The sequence below is a fragment of the Anoplophora glabripennis genome, unplaced genomic scaffold, assembly GCF_000390285.2.
Source record: "Anoplophora glabripennis isolate ALB-LARVAE unplaced genomic scaffold, Agla_2.0 scaffold22, whole genome shotgun sequence".
NCBI lineage: Eukaryota > Metazoa > Arthropoda > Insecta > Coleoptera > Cerambycidae > Anoplophora > Anoplophora glabripennis.
The window spans coordinates 1,423,466-1,435,830 of record NW_019416298.1 but is presented as its reverse complement, the minus strand read 5'-3'; the positions used below and the strand labels follow the sequence as shown (position 1 = coordinate 1,435,830).

Here is a 12,365-nt window from a genome sequence, read left to right as displayed (position 1 = left end):
TTTTTTTGCAAAATTTAGGTCAGTAAACACAGACACGTAAAAATTAGGCAAAATTCCGTAGAATTGAGCGAACTACTTTACCACAGCTGAATGTCAGGCCTTTATTTTTCAAAACGTCGTCCAAAGTTTGCAGAAAACAGCTTTTTTCATTAAAAAAAAAACTAAACATTTTAAAAAAAATGTCAGACCGTTGTAGAACTTTTTATAACAAAAAATTGTGAGCCCGATGTCAATCGATAAACAAATGTATTAGTTACTGCAAAAAAACGGCTAAAAATCGCATTTTTGTTGGGCCTCGTAAAATATTTTTTTTCGACAAACTCAATTTTTGCAAAAACTATAAAATATTTGGCAATTTTACAAAAATGCAATTATTCTACTTGCTGAGGACTACATATTTGGAAAGTTTCGCAAAAAAATCTTTTTCCGTTTTAAAGAAGTTACAAAAATACACTTTTTATCCATTTTTTTCCAATAACTAATACATTTGTTTATCAATTAACATCGGGTTTAAATCTTGGCACGAAAAAATCTAATTTGATTGGAGTAATGTAAATGAAGATTAAATGATTAAATGCGTAGAATGGGTCTACCAATTTGTATGAACCATCAATAAACTTCTTTTCGATGGAACATACTTTGTAGATACCTGAAAAGATTTTCAAAAATTTCAGGTAGATATAACAAAACTTGACCAATGTAACAATACTTCTTTGTGACAGCGGCAATATTGAATACAATCAAAGTGCTACATGGAAACAACTAAACATCAAAGTTAAGTAACAGCGATTGCTGCTAAAGGATGAAAATTGGGAGCCGAAACGCAAGTAGCTCAGTGAAGAATTGTTACATGGACTTCAAAGAAGTCAAAGACTCATTTTAGATTGTTACACAGCGATAAGGAAACAGCTGGTCCGTGACACAGTAATAGCAATATTAGAAATATTTAAGAAAAGAATTATAGAATTTATATAATTAAATTTATAGAACAATATTGACTTTTATAGTAATTAATAAATTAAAATTATATCAATGTTACTGAGCATGCGTATTAAAGATAATTTCATGTAAGCGAAATACCCTCGCAACAGGATATCATACAAGAAAAGTTTGGTTATAGTTAAGAGTACGTCTATAATAGACCTCTTGAAGAAAAAAAAACACTCGATAAACACACTGATACAAGAAAAATAATAAAAAATACTTAGTAGAACTAGAAAATGTCAAGATTAAACAAAGGAAGAGAAAATACGCTAATAATGACAGAGATGACATATCAACAAGATCTCACCTGCGTATGAGGCTATTATTTCCGAGCATGCGCATTAGGAATAACACGGCTAATGTTAAATTTTTACTTTATTTAAATTTAGGAATATTCTTTTATATCGTTTTTTTGCAAGTGTTAAGCACATTAGGTAGTGTATCTATTTTACCAAACACGTGTTAGTTCTTAAATACGAGTACTTCTAAATCCTTGTAATAAATTAATTTGAAGTTGTTCATTTTCTACGTAAATAAGGGTCTGTACAATTTCAATTATGACATTTTGTTGTGGGTTGACTAAATATGTGACGTCACATTAAAAGGGTCTATTGAAACAACCCCTTCAATCATCGAAGCGACCCGTTACACCTCTGTTTACCTTCAGCGCACAAACATGGATAAGGTGATCGCGAATTAATAAGCAATCATTAAAGTAATCAGTATCTGGCGCGTGGACAACCTTCCGTGACTTAGGCATTGCTGAAGGTGCTCTGCTTCCAACCTACGGACTGAGGTGCCCCAAGGTTGTCAAGATTGCATGGTGACAGGTGGACAATTATTATTATGTATCCCAGATTATCGAGTCAATTTTTAGAATCAGGAAATAAACAGCAATAATTATAATAATCGGTGATTTAGAACTGTAAATAAAATGCAAATTACATACTAAAAATTGTAAATTGTTAGGAAAAAAAATTAATTTAACATTTAGTTTACAATGTTACCTGGATAATTTAATAGATTAAAAAGCATATGTTCTATTTGTAATGTGCAAAATTTATTTGAAAAACACTGATTACGTGAGCCCCTCGTGAGCTCGCTCTTAAATCTGTAAAGTGTTTACAGCGGTGGTCATGGTTACCGTCACGCAGTAGTGAAAGGCGGAATGGAAGTAGCGAATATTTACTACGCTCTGTTATTAATGAAGTCGAATAATCGTTCAAATATTGAGTATTCTTTTGTTCTAACATCACTGTGGACAACCAACACGTACATACAAACAGCTGCTACAGAAAGACCTGCATGTCTCGTTTCCACATTTTACTTAAGATTGTACCCCTTGCGTGTTTATAAATATTAATAGACATGAAAAACTCAAAACTTTTAGAAAAACACACAATTTGCATTACTGTATGTATTTTGTGTATTGTAAAAAATTCTAAACTGCTTGTTGCTTTTTACTTTGTTGACAATTTTAGCTTTTGATACAAGCACAAATTAACTTTATGCCTAACCGGTTTAGATACTACTTGTGTACTTTGGTTGTTAAAAAAAATTAATAATCGTCCTGTAAAATCAACTTCCTGTTTCCGCTAACAATGACAAAAAACATTACTGCTCAAAAATTTGATTAAATTAACGAAAATTTAAAAACAAAAGATAATTGAAGTTATTTTTACACTACAAGCAAAAAGCGTTCGAATTCTTTTCTTAACTGATCCTTGCAATATTTAACGTTAATCTAAAAATAGAATTTTCATAGTGTTTTCAGCAATATCGCTCCTCTTTAGGACGTGCGATACATGTATATATAGCGGGCACATACAGCCCCTCCTCCCCCCCCCCCACTTGCTGAAAGTTGCAAAAATAACATTATTGTTAATGGACATTTGTTCATAGTTTTGACTAATATTAAAATTTATACAAAAATAAATATGTCATTTATTTGTTTAGATAAATTCCGGCGTTTACTGTAAAACAGTCAGATTGAATTATTTTAGGCCACCGATTGCTTTTGGACGTTGGGTAGAATCTTTTGCACTAAATTCCTCGGTTTAACCATAAATGGTCATGGTTTCACATGTCCATTAACCTGGCTCTCGACCACCCTAGGAAAACCCCTGGCTACGCCCATGCATTTATATTCATTCTATCCATACCACAGAGATAAATCTCTCCAAACCGTAATTTTTTAAAATATATATCTGTTTACAATACTCAGCAGGCGAAAGTTTCAAAACAAGGGTCTACATTGCGCTTCTTATGATTTTCGCTCATCTGAATTAGCTGGTTTACATACAGGGTGTTTATAAATAAGTGCGAAATATTTTAGGGGATGGTTGCCCAAGTTATTTTATGAAAAAAAGTTCATATAAATGTAGGTCGAAATATGCTTCGTTTCAGAGTGTTTACATTTAATTTTTTTATTTATTTTTATTAACTATTTCAAAGAGTTTTAAAGATATTGACTGGAAATTTGAAAAACGCTTTTTAGGGATAAATGTGCATTTTTTTGGGGTGATCCGAATATTTCTACTTGCACCAGTGACGTTCGTGCGAGAATGACGCAACCTTTTTTAATTAAAAAATAAATAAAATGGTACGCCACTGACTTTTTCCTGATTTAATTTTTTTAGAAATCCGCCATCCATTCTGAATGAAATTGGTCTCTACAATTTTTTTCGTACGATGCATCGTTTTTGAGGGAAAAAAATAAAACATATTTTATTGCAAGTTGTGTATTTTTAATTTCTACTGTAAACATTATCTAGTAGGTTGCTGTCAATGTGTCAAATACACCCATCAAACGAGTCAATACTATTAAAACTCTTTGAAATAATTAATAAAAATAAATTAAAAATTAAAATTTAAACACTGTATCTCGGAAACGGTGAATCTTTGACTAACTTTAAAACAAAAAGTTCATATGAGCTTGGTTCTTGAGTGTCCAAAATAAAAATTTTGTTTCAGCAATTATTGTAAATGTTATTAACTTATTTGTAGAACTAGTTTAGTTTTAGTCTTATAAATGATCCAAGTTTGTCACATAGCAATACAATCAATAAAAGACACATTTTTTTACTTGTTTTTCAAAAAATTAATAATTCAACTTACAAGACTCCATCGCAAGTTTAACTTTAAACCCGTTTTTTTTACAAAACGGCTGCTTTCAGTGACAAATACTAAGAGTACCTTTTGTACGTAAAACTGAATGAAGAATAGGTATGTTTAGTCAAAAATGACATACAGTGCGACACAAAATAGTTATGGTTATTTTTCTCGAAACGTTCTGTATTTTCCAAACTTGCCCTCGACGCGTTGCCTCCCAACAACAGCTCGTGGGAGTCACGACCCGGCGCGGTCGGGGCTTCCACCTGGACGTGATCGCGGGTCGTTTTTCCAAGCACGTCGCTCGTCGCGCGATTTTTACTAATGTTTACCGGGCGTCGTCGCTCCGAAAAAACACGTCCCTACCGCGCGGAGCTGATATTAATAAATCATTTGACATTGACTCACATTTTAAGTATGCCTCTGAGGTGGCGTGGTTGAACGAACCTCGCCCGATTTGTTTTTGTTTCGCCGTTTCAATGTTTCATGTGTACAAGCTGGTCCATTTTCGATGGGATTTCAGGGTATCTCAGAAACTACTAAAAATATGATAAATCTGACACCACGTTCTCGAGCTCGATTTTCATGGCAAACTCGACTGTCAGATCGGAAATTTGCTATCTTCATTTGTTTCTGAGTTACAGTGCGTTTCTCGTTATTCACTTTTGAACATGTCTGTATCTCAGCTGTTAAATAAGTTAGAGTTAAAGTGAAAACTGCTCTTTGGCGTAGAATTGAATGCCGGTATTAGATTTTTAGTAGGTCTTAAGATTCCGGAGTTATGACCCAGTTATAATTTTTTAAATGGAAATCGTAGCTGAACCATGGGCTAAAAAAAATTGAGATTTTTTTCCGCTTTTCAGCAATATATCACATGCTATAGTTATTTTTACAAACACGGGAGATACGGGGTGTTTTATATATAAATTATATATTTTTTTCCTTTTCAATATGACCGGCTATGAAAATACAGATAAAACTATAATTCTTACTTTTACAAAAGTCATATATGTTGTAAAAATATGACATTTATTTTAAATGCACAACATCATGCATACTCGTGTGATAATATAATACTAACGAAATTTTAGGAGATAGGTGGATAGGAACAAACGGACCGATCCGATGGCCGCCTAGGTTACCTGATTTGAGTCCGTTGGACTTTTTCCTTTGGGGTTTTCTAAAAGACATTATATTTAAAATTCCTTTTAATAATATTTCAAATACCTATACATTTAATGAATGCTACCCGAAGCGTTGCCAGAAGATGTGTGACAGTTGAGGGACGGCAATTTGAACATTTAGCTGTCATTTTTGATAGTTTTTATTGATGTAGGTACTTATTATTGTTTAATTTACGTTTAATATTGTAACTTCAGTTGAAGTGGAATAAAAATTTGAAAACTATCTTTTCTTATGTATCTTTCTTTACATATTTTAAATAAATGTCATATTTTTACAACAGATATGACTTTTGTAAAAGTAAGAATTATAGTTTTGTATTTATTTTCATAGCCAGCCATATTAACATGTAAAAAAGGATAGAATTTATATATAAAACACCCCGTCTCTTCTGTGTTTGGAAAAATAACTGTAGCATGTGGTATATTGCTGAAAAGCAAAAAAAATCTCCATTTTTTAAGGTCATAACCAGCACCATTTAAAAAATTATAACTTTGGGTCATAACTCCGGAATCTTAAGACCTACTAAAAATCTAATACCGACATTCAATTCTACGCCAAAGAATTAGTCTTGAGCAGTTTTCATTTTAACTCTAACTTATTTAACAGCTGAGATACAGACATGTTCAAAAGTTTCACAATAACGAGAAACGCCCTGTAACTCAGAAACAAATGAAGATAGCAAATTTCTGATTTGACAATCGAGTTTGCCATGAAAATCGAGCTCGAGAACGTGGTGTCAGATTTATCATATCTTTAGTAGTTTCTGAGATACCCTGAAATCCCATCGAAAATGGACCAGCCTGTACAGTGCCTTCAGAAATGTCCGAGTCCCACGTGACCGGATTTGTTTTGGCGCCCAACAAATTTGACTTTCTTAAGTTGGCATTTCGGAAATTGTCAAAGAAAAGTTACCAACTAGGACCCCAGATGGAACGTCAATCCAGAGGCATTCGTAACTTTTCGTGTTTAATGATATTTTTGTTTGTACAGGGTTAGTCACTATAATCTGACAACTTATTGTGGGTTTATTATTGAAATTACAAAAAAGCTTTAACTTTCTTTTATGAATTTTTATAATACAGTATTAGAAAAAGCAATTGAATAATGGAAATTGCTAAATTAAAGAAAACATTTTTTTTTAAATGGTGTATATTTAGCTTCGTAAAATTTCTCTTTTTCAAAAATATATCATGTTACTGTTTGATTCAGACGTATTTCATTTTAAAACTATTTTTGAAAAAACAGAAGGGAAATTTATATCTGACGGTCGCAGTGGCTATATGGACGAGGCAAGCGGAACAAACAAATGACTGACAGAAATTTACTTATCATCATCAATTTATTTCTTATAACGAACTATTTTAACAAAGAAATAATGCTTAGTGAGAATGAAAAATTCAAATATTAAATTATTGTACAAAGGCCACAAGAGTCCACAGTAAATGCTTCAAGACAGAAATAAGCCAAAGTAAAATTATTAGAACGTTACATAAATATAAATACCGCCCCTATAAAACTATGCCGGTCCAAAAACTCACCCAAAATCAAAAAATTTATCGATTAGGGTACTGCAGAGAAATGCTGCGCTTGAAAAATGGCGACCTAAACTATTTTGAAAAGATTTTATGGACTGATGAGGCGACTTTTACAACAGCTGGCATTTATAATAGAAAAAATACACATACCTGGACAAATGAAAATCCTCACTGTAATAGGGAAGTTTCAAGTCGAGGACTCACATCGTTTAATGTTTGGTGCGGTATATTGTGAAATAAAATCATCGGTCCACTATTTTATGAAGGTGCTTTGACTGGGGAAAGATACCTGCATTTTCTTGAAAATCGAATAGAAGACAAATTGGAAGACCTGCCGCTGATCGACTATACCAATTTAACATGGCACCAAGCGCCTCCGCATAGAACGAGAACAGTACGAAATTATTTAAATAATAGTTTTGACAACCTCTTTCAAACAAAAATTACTTTTTTAATACAGAATGGGATAAAAATTCAAAATATCCTAAAGGAGTATCATTATTTTGTACGCAAAAATGTAAAAAATAATTATTTTCTATTGAAAAAAGAAACATTTTTTGCAAAACTAAAGTTCAATGTTTGTAAAGAATTGTAAAACGTACTCCACTCATTTTGTGTTAATCAGCGAATCCAATTTTCGTGCACTCGCTGGAAAATACCCGGATTTATCCGTATTTGATGGACAGCGGAATTCGTTCGTGCAAAGAACAACGAGAAACACCTCAAGAAAAGGTGGTGGTACGCAAAAAAAATCCGACACGGTCGAATTCCATATACCAACTGAATTGTGTATTGTTGGTTGCTGGACAGCTCAGTACCTCGTGTTAACCGCTGCGCCGTTGTCACATTGCTCGATATGAATTTTATAAATTTTAAATTTATTAGAACTCTAATTTTTTTTAGAATTAGGCATAAAGAATTTCAAAAAAGTGATAAACATCGCAATTTATGGTATTCTATGCATGCAGTTATGTCCATATTCCTCAATTTATTGAACTTTTGTACATCAAGTTAGAGATTTTGATAATTTTTTTCTCTGAAATGGTTGAGTTTAGGATCCATGTCATATATGGTTTTTTCGTTTATTTTAATGTATTCAATCGTCTGTTAAAATTAAGGCAGTCAAATTTCTAACGCCCTGTAGATTTACGAGCATCTTTGATGTCGTTTCTTTTATATTTATTGTCAAACCTTTTACTCTATTTTCGAAGCAGTTTTCGAAACAATATTATTTGATCTACAGCTGCCAAGTCGCTTTCGCATTATCGAACTATTTTTTACAGGGCTGACACTCGCAAAAACACACTCCCTGTCCTTAAATACACAAGGCGTACACCGCAATCACTGGAACCAAAAATAATTTCCACAAACTTCAATTTAGCTCTAAATCAAGTGATTTAATGTGTGCGATAAAACGAAAAACAAAAACGGCGCGATGACCAATTCGGAACGCAAACAATGACCGGCAACCTTGGTACCGGAGAAAATTCGCATTCCTCGCACGTCGGCAGATCGTCAAGTCGCAAGGTTAATTGGAAATGTCCCCTAATCGTTGTTTTTGTATGTGGAACACAAATTACCGAATGTATCGCAAATGATTAATACACGAAGGTGATCGGAATATTCATTAGGATCGTACCCAGTTCAGAAACTATCCAAATTTTAGATTATTCATTTTGCCGCATCGTCGAACTATTCTCAAATTCGGAAATACACTCGGCGAAAAAATTAAAGGAGCACAGAAATTTAAAATTTTTTTAGTCAGTAGTAGTTTTCACTTTCACCAGTGGCGTGCGTACAGGCATGTCTCTAGATATTGTTAAAGAAAAAAATTTCAAATTATTGAAACCGAATTTTAATTTTTTTTACTCGAAACTGGTGCTTCATAGGAAAAACAGTCAAAATACCTTTTCTCTTCCAAATTGAACACGGAACTGAAAAATAATATTTATTTTAAGAAAAGTCAGTGGCGTATCATTTTTCTCTTTAAAAATATCCAATTTTATCGTAAAACATGTATTGTTGTTAACTGTCAAAACCTGTAAAATTTCATTAAAATTTTCTGAGCGGTTTCCGCAATATTTATAAATTTGCATTTTTTTATTAAAACTTTATCACCTTGTAGATCAGAAACTAAGTGTTTTCGGAATATGGTATATTTAGGAAATATATTACAAATCACTTGTACCATAACCTTCTGCAAGAAATGCATCGACTTACCAAACACCCTGTATATCTCTAAATATTAAATTTTGGACTAAGGTAAGTTAGGTTAAAACGTATTGTTGTAATGTGTAGGAACGGCTCTTGATCCGTTTACCATTGTTTACGAGACACCCTGTATATTTCCACACATGGCACTTTCCATTCTTCGCTTATAATAGGCGTAAAATAGTTTCCATCCTTTCATTTAAATTGATATCTGTTTCATATCTTGGAATATTTCTGACATTTTAAAGGACTATCTTAAAACTTGTGGATTTCTTATCGAACCTTTATTTGTGTAAACATGAAACTTGGTATATACGTTGTTCTAAAAAAAAAATAACTTGACCGCAAAATATCAGTTTCTCAAAATTTCCTACAACATTTCAGTAAAGCCAATGACGAGAACCTTTCCATCGTCACACTGCTGAAAAGAATGTATGACATTTCACTGTATTTATATTGAGAAATTATATTTATATTTTTTTAAAACTTTCCTAAGATTTCATGTCAAGGTCTACAGGGTTTATGCCGAATTCAGAAAGTAAATTTTTAAATATATCGGCCTGTAGGTACATACGACGGGCGATAAATCCAAACTGATAGGTTACCATTTAAATAATTTAATAATTAATACAATTCAAGGCCGCTTCCAAGCCCTGAACAAATGTTTTCAATCTCGCCAAGAAAATACACTATTTTAGCTCGATATCGTGAATAGCCTTAAGAGTAAATATAAGTTATTTAACTTTTAAATTAACGTTACGCAACTGTAATATCGACTGCTGTTCCAAATGGACGACCATTTCGTTACAAGATTTGTAGCGTAACTTAGATATTTTAATATTAAATGTCACGCTAAGGTTTTCGTAAATTTCAAATTGTTGTTGTCTGTTTGACGTTGCCAGATTTACAAGAAATCTGATGATGTACCAGTGAAACTTAGTTTTAATCCCATTTATTTTATTTGACTAAATCTAAATTATTTATTTAGAAATACAGTATCCAACGGAACAAGGTGAGAATTACAGAACAAGATGACACAGAATATGCCAATCCTGTATTCAGCAAATCAATTAAAAAGGACGCAGAAGAGTTTAAGTACAAAACAATACTGAACAACAACTTTTCCTAACTATTTAAATATTATATATCCAAAAAATCGATGCACATTCTAGTTCGCAACTTACAAATATTATATACAGGGTTATTCACGCAACTGGTTCATTAGAAGGATAAGAAGTTACCATGATAGGATTTTGTTGAAAATTTGAATACTCAAGTTACCGACCATGAACTTTTCAATGAAAATATTTTCAAAACTGTTGCACTTCAGCCTATACCGGAAGTTGCCACCAACTAAATATAACACCCTGTATATTATTACATTCTTGGGTTCTCCGTTAAATTATAGGCTCACTTTGTATAAACTTTTCCATATTTAAAATTAGCCGTTTTCAAGATAAAGCGATTAAAAAAATTGCATGCAGCACTGTTGGCTTCAAAAGTATATCTATGTCTCAGAAACAGTTCACGCGGAAATCTTTATTTTTGCGTCAATGAAAGTAGAAGTCATGAGGTTCTTTACGATGTTTTCAAAATTAGCCGGTTTTATACAACTAATTGTCAAACCCGAGGAAATTCAAACGTATGTAAGTCATTTTTTTAATGGAACACCCTGTATATTTTCGCATTTCTGGACTCACTAGAAAAATCTACGTCAGTACACACAAGGCTTGCTACAGTTATTCTTGACCGTTTCCGATTTATCACCACTTTTTTTGTTTAAAATGCGAAAAATCGTGTTTCGTGTAAGAAACTCGTAGTTACCTGTGAAAACAAAAGGTTATGCCCTGTCAAAGGACCAAAAAAAGACTCACTGACGTTTCTATGTTCCTAAAAATGGATGAAGTGTACAGGACATGCTGCACACTTAATGAAAGATATCCTCATTTGCCAGCAATGACAAAAAAGAAATTTAGGAAGATTCAATCAAACTTTTTGCGTTTTGGGAAAGTTGAATATGATTCCAATTTTACTGTTGATAGATTGCCGATGGAATGCTTCAGAAAAATCATATACATCAATCTGATATCTCGTATCCAAAACTTCAGCAACAAATTGGGTTGTCTCAACAAATCGGGGATATTATTCAAAATTAAAAAAATATATCATTAATTATAAGAACTCAAACTACCTACCTATAAACAATAGATCTACCATTTAAAAATCATTAGTAAAAGGATAACGGATAATTAATTATATATAATCTGGGAAGTCCGTTTAAAACTAACGAGCGTTCAAATAAAAACGTGGTCAAGTTGGTTCTGAAAATTTGGACGTAGGGCGTAGCGTATAGCAAATGAACTTAAACGTCATCTGTCAAAGCGCTATATCGCCGCTACCAATTTGAATATTTTCGTTTTAAAAAGCGTTTAAAATGGTGTTTTCTCAAGAACAAAAAGTGTTTATCATAGAGTCCTACTTTAGAAATGGACGCAAGATTGATGGAATATGGAAGTATTCTATTGAGGAATGTTTCATAGAATTTCAAAATCAATTTCCCGGCGTTGTTGAGTACAAAATTTTTCAAAGTGCAGTTCAGCGTTGTGTTAATGTTTTTCGTGAAACGGGCAGTGTAACAAGAAAAGAAGGAAGCGGCCGACTGAAGAATTAAAACAAAATGTCCAACAAATAATGGAAAATGCGCCAAGAACTTCTGTACGTGTTTTATCACAAATGGTGGGAGTATCAGTCGGTACCTGCCACACAGTGTTAAAAAAAGATTTGCGTTTGTTCTCCTATCGTTTAACTTGTCAGCAAGAACTTCATGAAGTTGATTTTCCGCGACGGGCTGTATTTTGTGAATGGTTTTTAAACAACTACGGTGAACTTCATAATATCACCTTTTTTTCTGATGAAGCCTGGTTTCATTTAAGTGGTTACGTAAACTCACAGAATATGAGAATGTGGTCTTCTGAAAAACCAGATAACTTTTTTGTCGAGGGCCCTCTACACGCTCAAAAAATTGGAGTTTGGTGTGCTCTCAATCGAAGGAGGATTTATGGACCTATTTTTTTTAACGGTACTCTTACTGCGCAAAGGTATAGAGAAGAAATTATCGCTCCTTTTGTTAACCAGCTGGAAGAAAACGAAATTACAAACTTTTACTTTCAACAAGATGACGCAAGGGCACATACGGCAGGCGAGACGATGAATATGTTGAGGGAAGTTTTCCAAAATCGACTAATAAGTCTCAATGCTGAACATGAATTTCCACCGAGGTCATGTGATATTACGCCGTGTGATTTCTTTTTGTGGCCTTACCTTAAAAACACTATTTTT

General features: G+C 33.0%; 1 protein-coding gene across 1 annotated transcript in view; it reads right to left on the bottom strand.

Moving 5' to 3' along the window:
* LOC108917274 (cell growth regulator with RING finger domain protein 1) overlaps positions 1–12,365 on the bottom strand; it is a 50,708-nt gene that overhangs the window by 14,727 nt on the left and 23,616 nt on the right. The window lies entirely within an intron of this gene.